This window comes from Ictidomys tridecemlineatus, chromosome X, assembly GCF_052094955.1.
Source record: "Ictidomys tridecemlineatus isolate mIctTri1 chromosome X, mIctTri1.hap1, whole genome shotgun sequence".
Taxonomy (NCBI): Eukaryota; Metazoa; Chordata; class Mammalia; order Rodentia; family Sciuridae; genus Ictidomys; species Ictidomys tridecemlineatus.
In genome coordinates, this window is record NC_135493.1 from 54,150,600 (window position 1) to 54,169,567 (window position 18,968).

The following is an 18,968-nucleotide window of genomic DNA, read 5'->3' on the forward strand; positions in this document are numbered from 1 at the left end:
CCTTACCAGACATTCAACCTCTCAATATCTTGATTTTGGACTTTTCAGCTTCCTCCAGACCTGTGAGGGACAATTTTCTATTACCTATAAATTGCAATGTCTTATTCCATTATAGCAGCCCAAGCAAAGTAAGATGATTATTAAATGCTTTATATCAACTCAGCCTCTACCATACATCTAGGAAACTGGTATAATTGGTGGTGATGGAGTTACTAATGTGTGTATTATGTATATAATGAAAAGGATCTTGTTTCTAGTTTTGTTCAATGTAACAATTGTAGTCTTTTACAAAGTAAAGTATTACAAATAGGTTAATTTTATCATTGTATGTGCTTTAAAGATTAAGACCACTAATGTGCTATAAATTTAATTTTTACAATATCATATGTTGATATGTTCTGCAAGATAGTTACAAAGAGTTTAAAAGCCCTTTTCTTATGCCACAAGTCATCAATCAATCATTTCCTTTGCATCTTATTACTTGCTGTCATTAATCAATATCCTTAACAATAAAAATAGACCCTGAAATGCAGTATATGAAACACCTTTGGAATTTATTGAAGCTGGAGATAACTTTTAGCTTTGGACCAGGAGAAAGGCCAACAGAATGATGGAATCATTGGGATTTCAGTAGGTTGAGATCTTGATTTGGCCTATGTTGGCTAAGGATGATAAAGGACAGAGAGGTTGGAATTTTAGTATAGAAAGAACATGTTAAAACCAGACAAAGGGTGAGTAAACTTTGAAAGGAAGAGAGTAGTCCCTTTTGGCCAAAATGCAGGATATGATTATGGAATTTAATAGAAATTGCGCTGAGAACGAAGTTTGAAAACCACATCAGGAATGGCCTCAAATGTCCTGATAAGGATTTAAGATTTTATTTATTAACGCAGAAGGGGAGCCACTGCATGATTTTTAAGGAGGAAAAGAATATTAGAAATGGTTTGGAGAAGAACAATCTGAAAGATATGAACAAAATGGATACAGAAAATACTAAAGAAGGAGAAACTAATTGTTAGCTTATAGTAATTGTTCAAAAAGAAGAACTTAAAGAAGGGCTAGGGTTGTAGCCTAGTGGCAGAGTGCTTGCCTCACACATTAGAGGCACTGGGTTCGATCCTCAGCACCACATAAAAATAAATATAAAAAAATAAAAATATTGTGTCCATGTATAACTAAAAACTATTTTAAAAAAGAAGAACATTGTGAAGTATGTTCAACATTGTGAAGTATGACTGAACAGTATTTCATTTTTTCTATATGTACAGAAAAAGATCAAAGACAATCCTGAACCTGAACAACTTTCTGAATAAGGATGTGTTTTTGTCCTTTTTTAAAAAAATAAAAGGTGCACTATGTTGGAAGGAAGGATCCTGGTTGGGGGAGAAATTATTTTTTAACTTCTCTGGTTTGATGTATAGATCAAGTATATAGTATAATTGCTTACTGGGGAGGTAAACATATGGTTTTTGAATTAGGAGAGGAGTAGGTGTCAATACTTTTCTAATTTTGAATCTCTCCCTACAAAGGTAATGATTAAAATGATGAGATTAAGAAAAGATTGAGGCACAGAATGTTAGAAGGAAAGAAGGACAAAGAAACATCTCTGTTCAATTTAATTATGTAAATAAGAATCACTAGGGAAGGAAAAGTCAAAGAAGTTGGGTGGGGGAAAATGTGCTTAAGCAATGTTTAGAAAACCTATGGAAGAAGAGCTGGAGTTATGGCTCAGTGATGGAGTGCTTGCCTCACACGTGCAAGGCCCTGGATTCGATCCTCAGCACTACATAAAAATATATAAATAAAATAAAGGTATTGCGTTCAACTACAACTAAAAAATAAATATTAAAAATGAAAACCTGTGGAAGAGAAGCTTTCAAGAAGAGGGGGTTAATCAACAAAAAATTTAAAGAGAAAGCACATAGGCTAAGCATGAAAAAGTAGGTCACTAGATTTTCTGGCCTAGGTCACATGTCTGATGCTGCAACAACAATTTTGGAAGAAGATTGCGAAGGACAGAAATCAGATTGTAAGGGGATAAATAAGTCCTGGGTGATAATATTGTGAGGTCAAATTTATATAGATTGCAGACTTTATGAAAGGCAAACATAGTTTATTTTGCCTTCATAATATTAAACTAGGTCTATTCTAAATTTTAATATCACATGAAAGAAGCATTTTTGTAATTTTGCAGCAGATTTTTGAAACTCTAATTTCATATATTTTTTTAACTGATCAGCATGAGACAGATTCTCTTTAGCACCATTTTTGTTCTGGACAAAATTCAAGCCGGGTATTACTGATTATTCTGAAATGCAAATAGTGCTATTTTGTTTTACAACTATCATTTAAAAAGCCATGTACTCATTAAGATAAATATGTACTGCATGAACAACAAAAAATGAGAAAGAAAATGGATATTATTTGTATTTTGTAGTCTCTCTGATATAGAACTGAATGTACTAATCTTCCAATACTAATGAGCAGCAATTTACCAATGCACAATTAACTTCTGACTAGCTTCTGTTGATTTGTAGCGCTATAACCAGATACCAGGTGAATTTTTCCATTTTTGTAGGTTTTATTTAACCAACATTTTTAACCTTTATTTTATTTATTTATTTTTATTTTGGGCTGAGGATTGAACCCAGTACCTCACACATGACAGGAAAGCACTCTACCTTGAGCTACAACCCCAGCCTCTTTAAGCAATATTTCTAATTGTGGCCAAATAATTAGATGATCGTCATGAAAAATATTATGTTGGAGTAAATCATATTTCCATGGAGCTCTGTTTATACTTTTTGTACTGAGTCATCTGTTACTAAGGTCATGAGCTTTTGTTTTCCTCTTTTTCTTTCTGTTCTTGTCTTTTTTGTCATTAATAAGGGCTTCCCTCTAAATTCTCAATTTGGAAATCGCTAGTACCTTGTCTTTGTTCCAATATATTATATCTTATGAGAAAATGCCTACTCTGTAGTCATAAGCTAAAATTCTAAATTCAGCTAGCCATTTTAAATATACCTATGTTACCTGGGGCAATTGGGGTAAAGAATATATGGCTCAGGAATTGGGTTAAAAATATATGATATGATAAGACCAATCATAATTGTCAAATGAACTCAAAATATTAGGGCAGTCAGGAATTTTGTCTGCAACACCCAAAGTAAATAGCAGATTACAAACCAGTAGAAAACATTGAAGTTGTGATTCTCCCATGGTTTCGTTTAATAATTGTTTCATAGAATCTTGAAATCTTGATTGCTGGATAGACCTTAGAGGGTCATCTAATTTAATCTCTTTTTCTAAAGCATCACTAATCACCCTTGAGAGATCAGTGTCTGGTGCCATGGAATTCCTTACTTTATGTGGGTGTCTACTCTCTTATAAATACATTCTTTGTATTTAATATAAATCTATCTTCTTGTAAGCTCTCCATTCATTCCCATTGTGGAAAACAGCACAGAATCTGAGTCTTACCTCTTCCTCATAATAGTTATTCAGATATTTGAAACTCTGTCCATTTTGTTTGTTTTTCCAAAGTACTTTTCTACATAGCATGTGTGTGTAGCTTTGTTAACCATTCCTTAATTTTTCACCTCTCCAGAATGTCAGTTGCTCCTGTTCTCACTTGTTATGATTTGTAAATGCTCCTCCTAACTTGGTATGTATTATTTAACCTAATACTTCAAATAAGATTTTACCTTAATGTTTGAGCAATACATTATATATACATTAGAAGGTGAAATGTCAATTCTTTAGAAAATATAGGTTCCCATTCTAGATTATCTATGACAGACTATCATTTATAGCTTTTAGGGTAATTGTGTCTTGCCTTGGGTCACATGTTGACTCTGTGGCTATTTAAAAACATTATTTCTTTTTGTTTTGTTCTGTTTCACTTAAAAAAACCTGCACTCAACTTAGTCTCCCAAATCCTAGACCTATGTAATTAATATTTATTTTATTTTTTATAGGGGAATACCAGGTATTAAACCCAGGGGTGCTTAACCACTTACCACATCCTTAGCCCTTTTTAATATTTTATTTAGAGACAGGATCTCTTTGAGTTTCTTAGGGTCTGGCTAAGTTGATGAGGCTGGCTTTCAACTTAAAATCGTCCTCCTCAACTTCCCAAGCCATTGAGATTACAGGCATGTCACAGCTATTGTCTGATTTTTTTTTTCAAACTAACTGTAAGATTTGTGTCTACCATTATTAAATTTAATTTTCTTTGGTTTAAATTCATTGTTGCTACCTATTCCAAATTTTGAATCCCAATTCTGCTACCTAGCATATTAACAATTCCTTTGGGTATTGTGTTATTCACAAATGAAAGTTTTGTACTGTCAAACAACTTCTTCTAACTCATCAATATATTGAAAAAGATAGGAACAAGAAGATATGCCTCTGACTACTAGAAGAAACCTCCTCTTGGGTTGACACCAATCTAATAATTAATAGTCTTCAAGTTTAATTTTAAACCAAATTAAATTCTACCCAGCTGTAGTGTTTTCAGTGCATCTGCCTTTTCCTCTCCTGCAATGGTATCAAGAGAGAATTTGCCTAAAGTCATTATAAAATAAAAATATTTCATTACTTTATCTCTCAATTGGTTTACTCTAGTACAGAATTGCCAGTAATTTGGTATTGGTCATTTTGCATAATCCATGATACTTCTTGGTTTTAGTATGATATTATATAACTTCATGAAGACCTTTTTGTACCCACAAGCATGGGACAGGGCTAAGGGTTCTTCATTTTCTGTGACACAATTGAGAGAGATTGGTATTTATATCCATACATTTGCTAAAGAAGAAAGAGGTTGAGGTATTAGAAACCTAAACAATATGGTTTACTAATACTGGAGTAACATAGGCTCCAAGGCCTGACCCATTCCACTGGAGAACCATGAAAGGTAAAGGCATCACCTTGACTCCCTCTTTCCAGTCTTTTGTTCTGCTTCCTCATTTTGAGTATCATTTGATAGTTATCATCCAGAATCCATGTGTGATGATGCATACCTGCAATCTCAGTGGCTCAGGGGACTGAAGCATGAGGATTGCAAGCCAGCCTCAGCAACCCTTTCTCAAAACAAAAACTAAAAAAGTCTAGGGATATAGCTTAGTGGTAAAGCACCCCTGAGTTCAATTCCCAGTAGTAACACACACAATAACAAAACCCCTCTAATTATACAGGATAGTTATTCTTGATATTATGACCCTTGAATATAGACCAACAGAAGCTATGTCCTTTCTTTGCTTATTTACCTATGCTAGGTGTGTGCTCTGTTTGTTTCTAGAATGAAATATATGCCTTTTCTAAAGGTGAGTGTTACCAGAAATGGCCTCATCCTGTCTGAAATCCCACTGTACCCACATGCTTATGAGCTTTGTTCATATATATTTATTAGAACTGTAACTTAATTCATGGTGATGTGGAATTCATATAGTAGGAATTTCCAGTCTTTAACAGAGAATATGATCATCATTTGCCACTTATTTTGGCACCAATTTTGAAAATGTATAAGAGGAATGGTGAGGAATGTTTAAGAATTGAAAAACAGTTAATTAGCTATTATTATTGTTCATGTGAGACATGGAAAATAACTTCTTTGTAGCAATGTGAATTAAGTATACTTAGTTTGGTAGCAGAACCAGCAGTTGATAAAATATATGAGATAAGATAGTAAAAAAAAGTCAAGTATAAAGACTTTAAGCCAAGATTGTTGAAATTTGTTGTTCTTTTTTTAAAAAAAGAAAGTTATTAATAATATGGAGTGTACTGTGAGGACAGGGTGAAAACTAAGAATGGGTTTAAAATAGTGCTGGCATACTCTGGGTAGAGATTTTAGGCAGCCAAAGTTCCTACCTCCAGAGAGATATTTGGAAGTTGCCAAAATGATAACTGGTGAATTCACATAATTTTTGGAGCACAAGAAAGGCTACAGATAAAATCATAGAGAATAATGCCTAAATCTAGGATGGGAGTTGAGAGGAACTTGCAAAGAGAGTGTTAGAAAAAGGGTGAGGATAAACAAAACTGGTGCTACCTCTTAGGAGCCTAGGGAAAAAAGCATTTTTTAGAATAGTATAGAGTAAAACAACACCATCAACTTCCAAGAAGAAGTTGAAAAGTATAAACTGCTATCAGGTTTTTAAGTTTGGTGCTAGTATTAGTTATTGGTCACATTGAGCAGAAGAGGTTCTAGAAAATGTAAAAGGTAGATTGGAAGAGTTTACATAATGTATGCAGCAGTGTAGGAAGCTGAGACAATAGACTAGCCTGTTTAGCTAGTAGTTCTTTGAATGAAAGGCAAGGGGGAGTTAGATAAACTTAGTTGTTGAAAAATTACTGGAAGTTTGTTATATTGTTTTAATTGATTTTAACTTCAGACTGCTCAATAATGAGTGCATAGTTTAACCACCATAGGAATGAAATTAATTGAGTTCTTTGCTCTGCATAACTTTAATAACAGACAGATGTTGGTTTTTCAGTAAAAGCAACGGAGGTTGTTCTCTAAATTACTTTGGATTTACAGTGCTACAGAGCATTTTAATTACAGTCATATGTGCATACATTAGAAAAATAATTTCAATACATTTTACTATGGTAATAGAAGCACATTTATGCCACACCATGTGACATGGCAAGCATTCTCTCTGTTGAGTGGTGTAAAATCTTTGTAACTCTTGCATTTTGCATTTTTTGCTTTGAGATTGCCACCATCATTTACATTTGCTAGTAATCCAATTTTAGATTTCATGGATATATATGAGCAAGTGTGGACAGGGTGCCAGTGGAAGCTAAGAAATGAAGAAAGGTAAAGAACAGCCAGAGGACTTGGCAAAATTACTCTTTCTTCACTGAGCCAAGGCAGCTATTTTAGCTAAAAATAAGGAGGAAGGGGTGTGGAAGAATTTAAAATTAGGTACATATAGGAAGAGAAAAGCTGGGTAAATAATTCAGGTATATAAGCAAGTTCAAGAGATGAATGAAGATATTACTCTGTTGAATAGGAGAAGGCCAGCCAAAGGATGGCTTACAAAAAGCCATATGTGAACCTAAGGTAATGAATAATTCTGGTTAACTAGAAGTTTTGTAACAGTGGTATTTAGAAGAACAGAAGAACGATGTGGTTCCAAGCACCGTATTAACCAGAAAGAACTTTTCTGAGAAAGGAGATGAGTCTGTGAAATTTTTGTCAGGATTCCTCCCTTACTCCCTCCCTTCCTTTTCTTCTGTGCTATATAATGCTTGGGTACCTCAGATGTGGCTTATCTCAGGAATGGATAGTAAGTTAAATTATATTTTTATCAAAATATGGGTTTTTTTGCTTTTTAATTGACATAATAATTGTACATGTTATGGGGTAAAAACAATTGTTCAATACAAGTATACAATGTGTAATAATAAAATATAGAACACTTGGCAAATTTGCATGTCAGCCTTCCACAGAGGCCATGTTAGTTTTCTATCATTCCAGTTGTAGTGAATGAGCTATCAATCAGCACTATAAATGATATTTAAAAGTAGCTATTGTAGTACCTGTGTATATAAGACATTATGTTCATTAAAAATTACCAAGTCCGGGCTGGTGTTGTGGTCAGAGGTAGAGTGCTTGCCTAGCATGCGTGAGGCACTGAGTCCGATCCTCAGCCCCACATAAAAATAAAATAAAGGTATTGTGTCCACCTAAAACTAAAAAATAAATATTAAAAATTGCCACGTTCAACAGTTAATGGTAGAAAATTGAAGCCTCAAGTAAATGAAGAAAAAAATAAGAAGAAGCAACTTAAAAAATGTTGCTTGCCTAGCCAAAAAGGGGGAAAAATGCAAGTAGGATTTATTATGAGAAAATGTAACCTTTAAATCTGCCTGTGTAGGGCAAGGCCCTGGAGAGATGCTTAACTAGGCAGGTATGATGATTGCAGAATTCTTAGGGCAATAGCAGAGGCGGAGATTGTCAACACGTGGGCAGTGAAGTCTGCATACTCAAACTCTGGGCACTTTTTCTTGGCTTCTCAAGTTGTGTGTATTTGCATGGGTGTTTTGGCTCAGGAGAAAAACTCCAGTGCTGTTAGAAAATGTCTGTTTCACACAGAGGATATCAAAACAGCTTTACCAGTCTTAAATAACAAAGAAGGAGCAGAGACAGATTTAGAATTTAATCCCTTGGGGGGCTGGGGTTATGGCTCAGTGGTAGAGAGAGCTTGCCTAGCAAGTGTGAGGCATTGGGTTCCATCCTCATCAACACATAAAAATAAGTAAGTAAAATAAAGGTATTGTGTCCAAGTACAACTATAAAAGTATTTAACAAAAAAAGCAATTTAATCCCTTGGTTTTGTTACTTGCTTAGCAACTGCTGATATGCTGTTTTTCAACCAAATTCTGAGTGCATTCATAGTGTTTGTAGCTCAAACAGTGTGCTCATAACTGGAGTGATACACAGTTCTATTTACAGTGGTAGGGATCCTAACAAGGTTAGATAGGGAGATTTATGATTCTAGGATGTGTGCTAACCCTAACTGGAAAGGTTTTAAAGGCTTAGAGGTTTTTCTGGGGGCTGCCTTTTGTTTCACTAGAGTGATAGGAATTAAAAAGCATGCACCCTTAATACTACCAAAAGAATTTGAACTTTGTGTTGTGTAATGTTTAGAGACTTTTTAAAGTATGCATCTAAGAAACTTCAGGAAGACAACATGAGATTGAGCCTCATTGGAGACTGGAGATACCATCCCATGTTGCTACTAAGAAGGAGAATAAAAATCAAAGGTTTTGATCTCTGGGTGAGCTGGATTCTAGAACATGAATCACTGCCAAACTTCACCCCCACTCTGTTATCTGAAGACAGAAGGCAAAGTTCCTGGTCTTAACCCTATAAAGTCCTCTTCCTTTTCTCTCCTAATTTTCTGTGTGATAGGCCTCTCTTTCCTATGTAAAGTGAAACTGGATCCCATACACAGGAATAAAAAGTTACACCTTTGTTGAATTTCTTTCTTTAGGCAATTTGAGTACAGTTCTTCCTTTCAAAGTTTTCAGTTAGGATCAACACACAGAAAGCATTTTGGATCCTTAATGGGAAGTAGGATTAAGGAAAGCCTTGTGTGGCATATATACACAATGGAATATTACTCAGCAATAAAAGAGAATAAAATCATGGCATTTGCAGGTAAATGGATGCAGTTGGAGAAGATAATGCTAAGTGAAGTTAGCCAATCCCCCAAAAAACACATGCCAAATGTTTTCACTGATATAAGGAGGCTGACTCATCCTGGGGTAAGAAGGAGGGGCATGGGAAGAATAGATGAATTCTAGATAGGACAGAGAGGTGGGAGGGAAAGGGAGGGGGCAGGGAATAGCAATGATGGTGGAATTTTATGGATATCATTATATAAAGTACATGTATGAAGACACGAATTGGTGTCAACATACTTTATATAAAACCGGAGATACGAAAAATTGTGCTGTATATGTGTAATAAGAATTGTGATACATTGCGCTGTCATTTTTGAAATCAATTTAAAAAGAAAAAAATAACAAAAAATAAAGCTGTAGGCAAGGCTGCTTGAAGTATAGCTATATTTCTATTTATTTTAGCATAATTATGTTAATTACTTGCTAAGTAAATAGAATGACCTTTAACAAACTTACTCTTCATTCATAACCATTCTGTGTTTATATGATCCCAAATATGACCAGTGATTTTTATAGTTTAGTCCTCACAACTTTCCATTTTCAAAATATCATCAGTTTTTAATTAAATTTGAGGAAGAGTAAGAAAAAGAGGAAAGTGACTGCTTGGCACCATGAGCTTTGTTGCCTCCAAATCAATGCTGAAAGGATGAACATGAATCTTCCATACCCATTTTAAAAGGAAGCAATGAAAAACTAAAGATTACTGTTGCCAATGAATATAATGCTTAAATGGCCCCACACTCAAAAAATTCATTCTTCAATTGATAAGACTCTTTGTCTTGGCTGAATGGAAAATAAGTACTTTATTAATTAAGTAAAAATTCCTTGTCATCCCCACCCCTAACAACCAAAATTAATACCTATTATATCTACATGCATATACTTATTTTGTGAAACACGATGATGCCCCCCCAAAAAAATGAAGAAAGAATTGAGCCATAGAATATAAGAGCTAGAGGCATATTTTCAATGGTCCTAAAACAATCAGTGGTTCTAAAACACTGATCCATGGACTAGTGTCAATCTATGAAGTTTTCACCAGTATGTAGCTGACTATTTGAAAGATATTTCATAACACACAGAAAGTTAAGCAAAATTTAAAAGTTATTGAATGTAAAAAAGTGCTCCTTTATTCTGAGATTCTTTCTTTTTTTCAAGATAACATATCCTTTAATGAGATGGTGATGATGATAAATGGTAGGATTTTTACTCCTAAAATAATAGCCTCATTTGACAGTATATAAAATAAGTATCTCTCTCCCTTCTTTTGCATGGATTCTCAAATCCTAACACCTTAGAAAAACTTGTGTCGTTTACTCTTCTTATTACACAGTTGAAAAAAATAAGGCCTTAGAGAAGTCAAAAAAGTTACACAAGATTTGCCACCAGGAAATCATGGAATTAAAACTAGAACCCAAGCATTCATATTCCTACTTCAGAGCTTTGAATTAAGGAGCAAATTACCTATTCTTTTTTTTCTGAAATAACACATTTCTAGATTTAAATTAACCTTAACTTTGTCTATTTTATTTTTCTTCTTTTATCAGATTCATACCTCTATATTTTGATATAACAGTGCTACATTTGATTACTTTCATTATGCAGTTAAATTAGTTTGTCAAGTATTTTTTAATTGATTTGTCTTATTAAAGTGAGTTAAAGGTACATTTGTTTTCTAAAAAAATTCAGGTCTTTTTATTCTCCTTGTACAAAGACTAAGTCATCTTCCCATTTGTATCATTTAATAAAGACATTGATTGCATTGTACTTGACCGTCTCCTGGTGCTGTAAAGCTATTTCGTTTTCTGGTGAAGTTTATGCCAACGAGTTGTATGGAATGGGAACTAGTATAACGCATTTAATTACGTGTTATATTCATTTATTTTATTTTCCTATTTATCAAGCAGGATTTTAGCATCTTCGAAAATTATTATTTGACTCAATGAACTGCCTAGTCAATTTGCTTTCTTTGTTGGAGCTAAGATATTAAGTCAACTGGAGAATTTAAGTCCGTGTGTCATGGGTTCTAATTCCTGGTATATAAATAAGTTGATAAGACTTTATATTTATCTACTGCTGTAAATAATGAATGTGTTTATTTTTATTGGTTTTCAGTGAATCTTTTTGCTATGTTATCAGACTCCCCCCTCCAATAACACTGTGAGGATATATTTGCTGTAATTACTATTTTTTCATGACACAATCAAATATCTTAAGTAGTATGCCCAAAGCCACACAACTAATGACTAATCATCTGGATCAGACTGGAACTCCAGGTCCAATGACTTCAAAGTTCCAAAATTCAGCTCCGTAATGATACTTCTCTTTATATTTTGTTTTTAAATCGTTTCTCTTTTCCCTCCCTTATAGTAATATAATTTTAAATAAAATATTCCTTCCCATTTTAATTTCCTAGAAATGTTTTCAAATGGTTGAACTTGTTTTAGTGCTTTCACCTGCTAGATAGGAACAAACTATCTTAAATAATATGATGAGAAAGGGGGAAATAAAACATATTGTTACAGAATTTAAGCTTAAAATAAATATAAAATCATCAATTCAAATTAAATGTATTTAAGAGAACCATTTTATGGCTTAGAAGTATACAAAACATATTATTATCAACAAGAAAAGCAACCCATATTCATGTTATAAAAGACTTATTTTTATTTTAGATACATCGAAATAGCTTCCCATACTTACAACCACCTTCCTGAAGGATGGATTTCTTAGTCAATAGTTCTTAAATTGGGTGGAGTAGTTAGATTTCAACCTCATACCATATCCTAAAATGAATTCCACATAATTTCAAAAAGGAAAAGTTAATAAAAAGGAATCAATAAAAGTGAGAAAGCAAAACATTGGTGACAATTTTCTGTTCGTGTTATAGAGCTTGAATTACTGAACACAAAAGTCTAAGAAAAACCTGCAATAAATCTTATGAGATGTGTATCAGTTGGTAGATTCTGAAGTCCATAAAAGGTATTAACAAAATATAAAGCAAGTTGGATCCTCTGGGAGATACTTAAAACAGGTAACATCCACACATATTTGAATAACATTTCATCAATTGTGGGTATTACAATAAGTGGCTGATTAAACATTTAAATATAAATAAAGTTCAACATTGTTCCTTGAGGTATGTTTAGAAACTGACACTGAGTAGTCTCATTCATAAATGGAATATAATTAAAAGTAGTTCCATTGTTGTAAGAAGAAAGTAGTATAAACCTAAGATAGCATGTTCCAGTGCAGCACTGTGGATCAAACCTAGTGCCTCATGCATGCTATGTAAGCACTTTATCATTGAGCTGTATCTCCAGCCTGATGCTGGCAAATTTGGTGTTGAAATATTCTATATTACATATTAATGAATAGAAAGGAAGTAAAGAACTATATTGTAAAATAATAGACATCCATGGGGGAATTGGTCACCATGATTTTTGCATATATCAGAATCAGTTCTATAGCTGGATAGTTCACTGATAGACAAAACCTAAATATGTAAAGAAAACACAAGTTAATTACTTGATATGATGGCATTGTTTTTCCTTTTTTCCATGTTTTCTTATTGGTGCATTATAATTATATATAATGGTGGGATTTGTTGTTATTTATTCATATATGCATGTGATATATCAATATAATTTTGCCAATATCATTCTCCAGTATTTCTTCTCTCCCTCCTGTTCTCCCTCCCCCTTGTTCTTTTCCTCTACTCGATTGATCTCCCTTGATTTTCATGAGATTCTTGTACCTTTCTTTTCTTTTTTATTCCTTTATAACTTCCTCATACCAGAGCAAACACATGACCCTTGACTTTCTGGGGTTTTGATCCCATTGTTTTTCAAAATAAAATAAAGCACTCTTGGGAAGATTCCATTGTGATAAATGTCTCAAAGGATAACTTTGTTCAATTTTAAAATATGGACTATAATAAATGAATATATATCATATATACACATATATATATACACATATATATATATCACTGGTATCTTAATAAACTATTAGTCATCTGAAGCACATGGTGACAATTACAGAGCAAATCTTAGTAACTTAACACTGGATTGAGAATTCATAATTGGCATTATATCCATATCCATAGAAATATCTGTAGATGTATACACATACACACACACACACAACATACATGTGTATGTGGGTATAGTTTTGTTAGAGCTCAGAGAATGGAAAAGAACAATAAATCAAGGGATTTTCAGTATTGTATTTTACCATCCTTCATTCAGTTCCACGTTACTGCCCTCTTATCTGTTCTGAAGCCAAACAGGATATAACACAAGATTGTAGGCATTGGGATATCATCGGATACTAACAGATATTTGTTGAAAGAAAATATGGTTGTAGTGGTATGAAATTCACAAAACTAATAACAAGGGAGTTATCTCAAATGTTAATAAACAGAGAAGTGGTAGAGATACCAAGAAACAAATAACCTGAAGTACTTCAATTATAAGCTGGTATTGGAAGTTTGTTACAGAAAAAGAGGGAGAATGTTCACTATGACCTTTTCCAACACTGTATACAGTAGCTCTTCTATATCTCTGGTTTTACTTCCAGTGGTTTCACTTATGTAAGGACAACCATGACCCAAAAATATTAAATGGAAAATTACAGAAACAAACAAGTGTTAAAGTGCATGTTGTGTCTTGAGTAGCATTATGAGATCTCACCCCTTCCTACCCCAACCAGCCCAGGACATGAACCATCCCTTTGTCCAGCACATTCATACTGTATATGCTATTTGCCTGTTAATGGCCCTTTGGGTGATAAGTTCATTTGTTCTGGTATCAAAATGCTTGTTTTCAAATAGCCCTTACATTGTAGCCTTATGCTGTGTCATAGCATAGATCACTCGCTTAATTTTAGCTCACATTAGCATTATATCATCTCACATCATCATAAGAAGCGTGAGTGTAGTACAATGAGGTATTTTGAAAGAAATCATATTTAAATCATTTTGATTACAGTATATTGTTATAATTGTTCTATGTTATTATGGTTGTTGTTAATCTCTTACTGTACCTAAGTTATAAGTTCAACTCTATTGTAGGTATGTGGGTAGGATACAGTAATGTATTTAGAGTACAATATTGCCCACAGTTAAAGGCATGCACTTGGAGTCTTGGACTATATTCCCCTTTATCTGTATATTGAGAATAGTTATTTGAAGTTGGTATATGCCTGATTTTCATTTTGAAAATGTAAATGGCAAAAATTTTTTAATCAAGTATTTGAATGATTCCATTATTTCTATTACTTGGTTTTGAGGCAGATTGGTAGATTATGTCAAGTTCAGAAAACTTTTCAGTGTATGTATTACACATGGCAGTTATAGTCTATAGTCTTGATTTGTGTCTATAAGTGTGCAAAAAATATGTGAATATACACATAACCTTCCATCTGAAGTAGAATGTATCACCTAGAAAATATAGTTTTTCTTATTGTATACCTAAAAATTAGGTAACCATTTTTCTGCTGTAATATTAGAGGAAACAAAACTAGCACATAAATATAGTAAGTAAAACAGGTAGGCAGTGGCAGAGCAAGTTGTCTTCTGTTTACATTCTATTTCATTTTTCTTCTCCAATTAATAATTTTATGTATTTCCTCAAAACTGCCTAACACCCACCTATTATGTATTTTAATTTACATTAGATTATCTCTAATTAGAATAATCTATATTCATAAGGGAAAACATTTGATTATTTCTTTTATATAAGGATAGAGTGCAAATTGTTCTTATAAATTTCCTTTAGGTCTCTAATAATTCCATATATGAGAAATTTGCTTAGTCTATGAGAATATAATTCTATAGTAGGAAGAAAATTATATCTCCCTTTTAAAATACATTTACTACAGATAGCATGTATTTCAGTTCCTTTGTTTACCAGGATCATTGGAGGGTGATATTTATATCACAAAATTAGTGGCTTCAACTTAATATTCACTACTCTTCAGCCTTTTTCCAAGGTTTAGTTTGAAGTGTACAAGTCATTTTTGGGTTTCCTTGACCATAGCCAAATTGGATGTATAAAGCTCAGATATTTGCTAATGCCATCTGATCAGGTTGTTCTTTAAAATCCAGTTACTTTAGTTTTTTCTCTCTTTCTCAAGCCTCTGCATTTCCAGTTGAATAACAGATAAGTAGAGAAGGCTACTCAGTATTCTGAAGCACACCAGTTGTGTTTGCATGGCTTAGACAGCTTTATAGGACTCAGAGAAACTGTCAGATTTATGAGAGTCAGTTGAAAACCATTTTTTTTCCTTTCAAAAGACAATGGGAATGAATGATCCTAGTGTATGTGTCATGAATGGTGAGAAGCTCATCTTATGGTTGAAAAAAACAAAACAAAACAAAATACATCATTGGACTGGATTGCTCTTGTCAGAAATACAAGAAACCCAAGGATGCTGTGTTTTACCTAAAATGTGTCAGGTCAAAGCAGTGAGATATCTAAAAAAAAATGTATATGTGCATACATGTATACATACATATATATATAAACACATGCATTCATATGTGTATGTATATATGGATAATTCTATTAATATATTATTGAAGGCAATATTTTCAAATATTGCACATGGTCATAAAATTCTTTCCCATAAAAAGTTCTGTATGAAATGAAATTAGAACTTATTTAATTTGAATCAATATAATGTGCAAATGTGTAAGCACAAATTGTATTAATTTGTGCTACTATATTTGCGTTTATAATTGATACACATTTACCATATGTAAAATATCACTCCTAGTTTACAAAATCATCAACAGTATTTTTAAGTGTATTGTTCCTTCTAATCTTTTAGTCCATGAAAATTGTAAGTGCTTCAAGCTAATGGTCCATACCAGCTACAATGTTTTTATCTATTAATGAAGTGCTGAGTATAGACAAGCAAGTACTTGATATATTTAATCAAATATATTGAACTTCACCTACACACTTTAAGCAATGTGGTCCTCTGATATCTTCAACTTACAGTGTTTTCCCCACACATTCATTTGATATTTTCATCCCTAACAGCTCACAAATCCTCTCATACTTATTGACAGCATTATATTTTGTTAAGGAAAGAAAGCAGATGATATCCTTTTTCTTTCAAATATATTAGGTTGGCATGTGGGCTGTGGTCAACCTTGTTTAAAGGTGAGGGGAAATTAGTATAGAAAGAAGAATTAACAATCAGAAAAATAGATGACTTGGGATGATGGGTCAGAGTGGGAAATAGGAAAGGGTTTAGCCATAAGCTAAGGCATGTTTCAGAGGGAAGGCAGTGCTAAGTTTTTCCCTTATTTTATAATCTCCCCTTATAATAGTAAGTCACCTTCCATCTAAATAATTATCCTGTATGGTTTTGTTTGAGGTAAAATATGAATTTAAATATAAATATGAATTTATATGAATTATATAAGTATCAACTCCTTGGTGCCTCACATTTTCACCTGCAGAGTGGAGTTTGATGATGATAGTTCTCATCTCATAAGGTTATTATAAGGATTAAATAAATTAATCCATTAGAACACGGCCCCAAAATACTATGCATTCAATAAATGAGAGTTCTTACTATCATCACTACCATCTGTCTTTGTTATTATTGTTAACAAACTTCCATAAACAGTCTTAAAAGATGCCCATGAATCCTTAATGAGTGAACATATATTATAAAATTAACTGTGGCTTTATCATGATTTATAATTTAAACTGGTTTTATTGTGTGTGTGTGTGTGTGTGTGTGTGTGTGTGTGTGTGCGCGCGCGCGCGCGCGCCCATGAGTGTGTGTTCCTCCAAGCAAGAATTTATGGAAAGCTTGTTCCAGTGACATTTCTTTCTTTATATTGTGGTCCTTTCCTTTTTATTGAAGCAACTTCTACTTGTCCTTTCTTTACTCCCTTAATGTTTTAGTTCTTGTGAAATAGTCTTCTCAGCACTGAAGCTGGGACCTTGACATATACCAACTGCTGTTTTCAGTTTTGATTTGAACCAGAGCTGGTTAGAGGGGTGGGGAAAGGAGACTTCCTGAAACCATGTTGATATTAATAGCAACTTAATGCTTTGGCTTTCACTCTGATGTCTATAGACTGTACATTCATCCTCTTATCTTTGAATTATCTGAAATCTTTCTCAGCCATGAAAAAATCTGAATATATGGTTTATTATATTTCCTTTCTTGACCTAACTGCTTTCTATATATTGCCTACTTTTAAAAGAATTAGACTGAGTAGAATAAAAGTACACACCCTTATACCAGCATTATTTAGTTCTGCCTGTCAGGGCTACTTCTGGAAATGACATGTTGTAAAAAGACCAATCTATTTAAATAATGGAATGATTTTGAATATATTTATCAAGGGATCCTGAAATGCTGTTTCATTATGGAGTTTAGTAGTTAAAATGGATACTTATCTTTCCTAATGCAGCACATTGAAAGACTTGAATCATACATGAAGAAATGTATAGAGGCATATATAATGTATAACCATATATATGTTATATATATATATACACACACACACACACACAAGCACATATATATATAATTTAATATCCATATATGTTAGTCATATCTATTGTGATACTAAGTGATTAAACATATACATTTTAAGCTCTGTTGAGATAATACTAAATGCAATTAAAAAAAACCTAGTGACTTTAAGGTAGTATGACCCCCCCCTCCAAAAAAAATCAAGGTAGTTATTCCAGGCAATGCTTTTATGATGTTAAGGTTCAGGAAGACTTATTTATGTATACTTGTGATACATCAAAAGCATCCTAGCCAGGAATTATAACATTTGGCAGAATTATTTTAAAGCCCTGTGACTGTATCTTATGTCTGTATTACCAATGACCTTGACTATGTTTTCAAAACATGCTGTAGATTTTGGATTTTGTCAACTTCCTCATTCTAACCTCAGTATCTTATAGTGACCTCCCGTTATCTACCTTCTCCTTGCCTCTTGGTATTTGCAATCACTCCTGACCAATTCTTTATCATGGTAACAGTATCTTCATTGGTATTTTGTCTAAGTTAATAGCTGAGTTGAATATTTGTGTGTCTAATTACTTAAAAAGAAATTACTTAATATAGTAAAAAATGTTTTCATTTTTATACTTTAGATACCATGTAAGGATGTCTAGAGAGTTTATTTGAAAGACTTTGACATTTTAAAATATAATATTAACGGAAATTAAATTGAAACCTACATATTAAGCAAGGATTTATGAGTGACTTTTAACACTATGGGAATTTTATAATAATAATAACAAACAGTGTGTTGACGATGATGATGATGATGATGATGCTGACAACTTCTAGTTACTGACTTTGTAGTTATGTCAGACTCTGTTCTTAGCACTTTAAATGAACTAATTAATTTAATCCTTGTAACAACTTTGAGGTAAGAAGTATCATTAATCATCCTACTTTACATGAGGAACTACTGAAGTAACAGAGTTAAATGAAAGACCTAAAGTAGGACAGTTAGGAAAAGCCAGAATTTGACCTCTGTATTCTTTTCTCATACATGAACTCCACATTTTCCTTGCCTTTTGCCAAGTACTTGATTAATAAATTTTGAGTAGTTACACAAACCTAATACTCCTTAATTTTTTTTATTGATCATGATCCGTGTATAGAGAGGACTAAGCTGTTTGCAGTAATGATTTTCCTATGCAAATTCCCATTTTATTTTGTAAAAGTAAGAACCATCATGGAAATGAAATTCTGGTGTCTTACTTTCTGAAAAT

The 18,968-nt window shown here is 33.1% G+C and overlaps 1 protein-coding gene and 1 pseudogene across 15 annotated transcripts in view; one reads left to right on the forward strand and one right to left on the reverse strand.

Moving 5' to 3' along the window:
• Positions 1–18,968, forward strand: part of Diaph2 (diaphanous related formin 2) — an 802,473-nt gene that overhangs the window by 440,600 nt on the left and 342,905 nt on the right. The gene's annotated exons all lie outside the window — the stretch shown is intronic.
• LOC120890994 (U6 spliceosomal RNA) lies at positions 7,414–7,514 on the reverse strand (annotated as a pseudogene).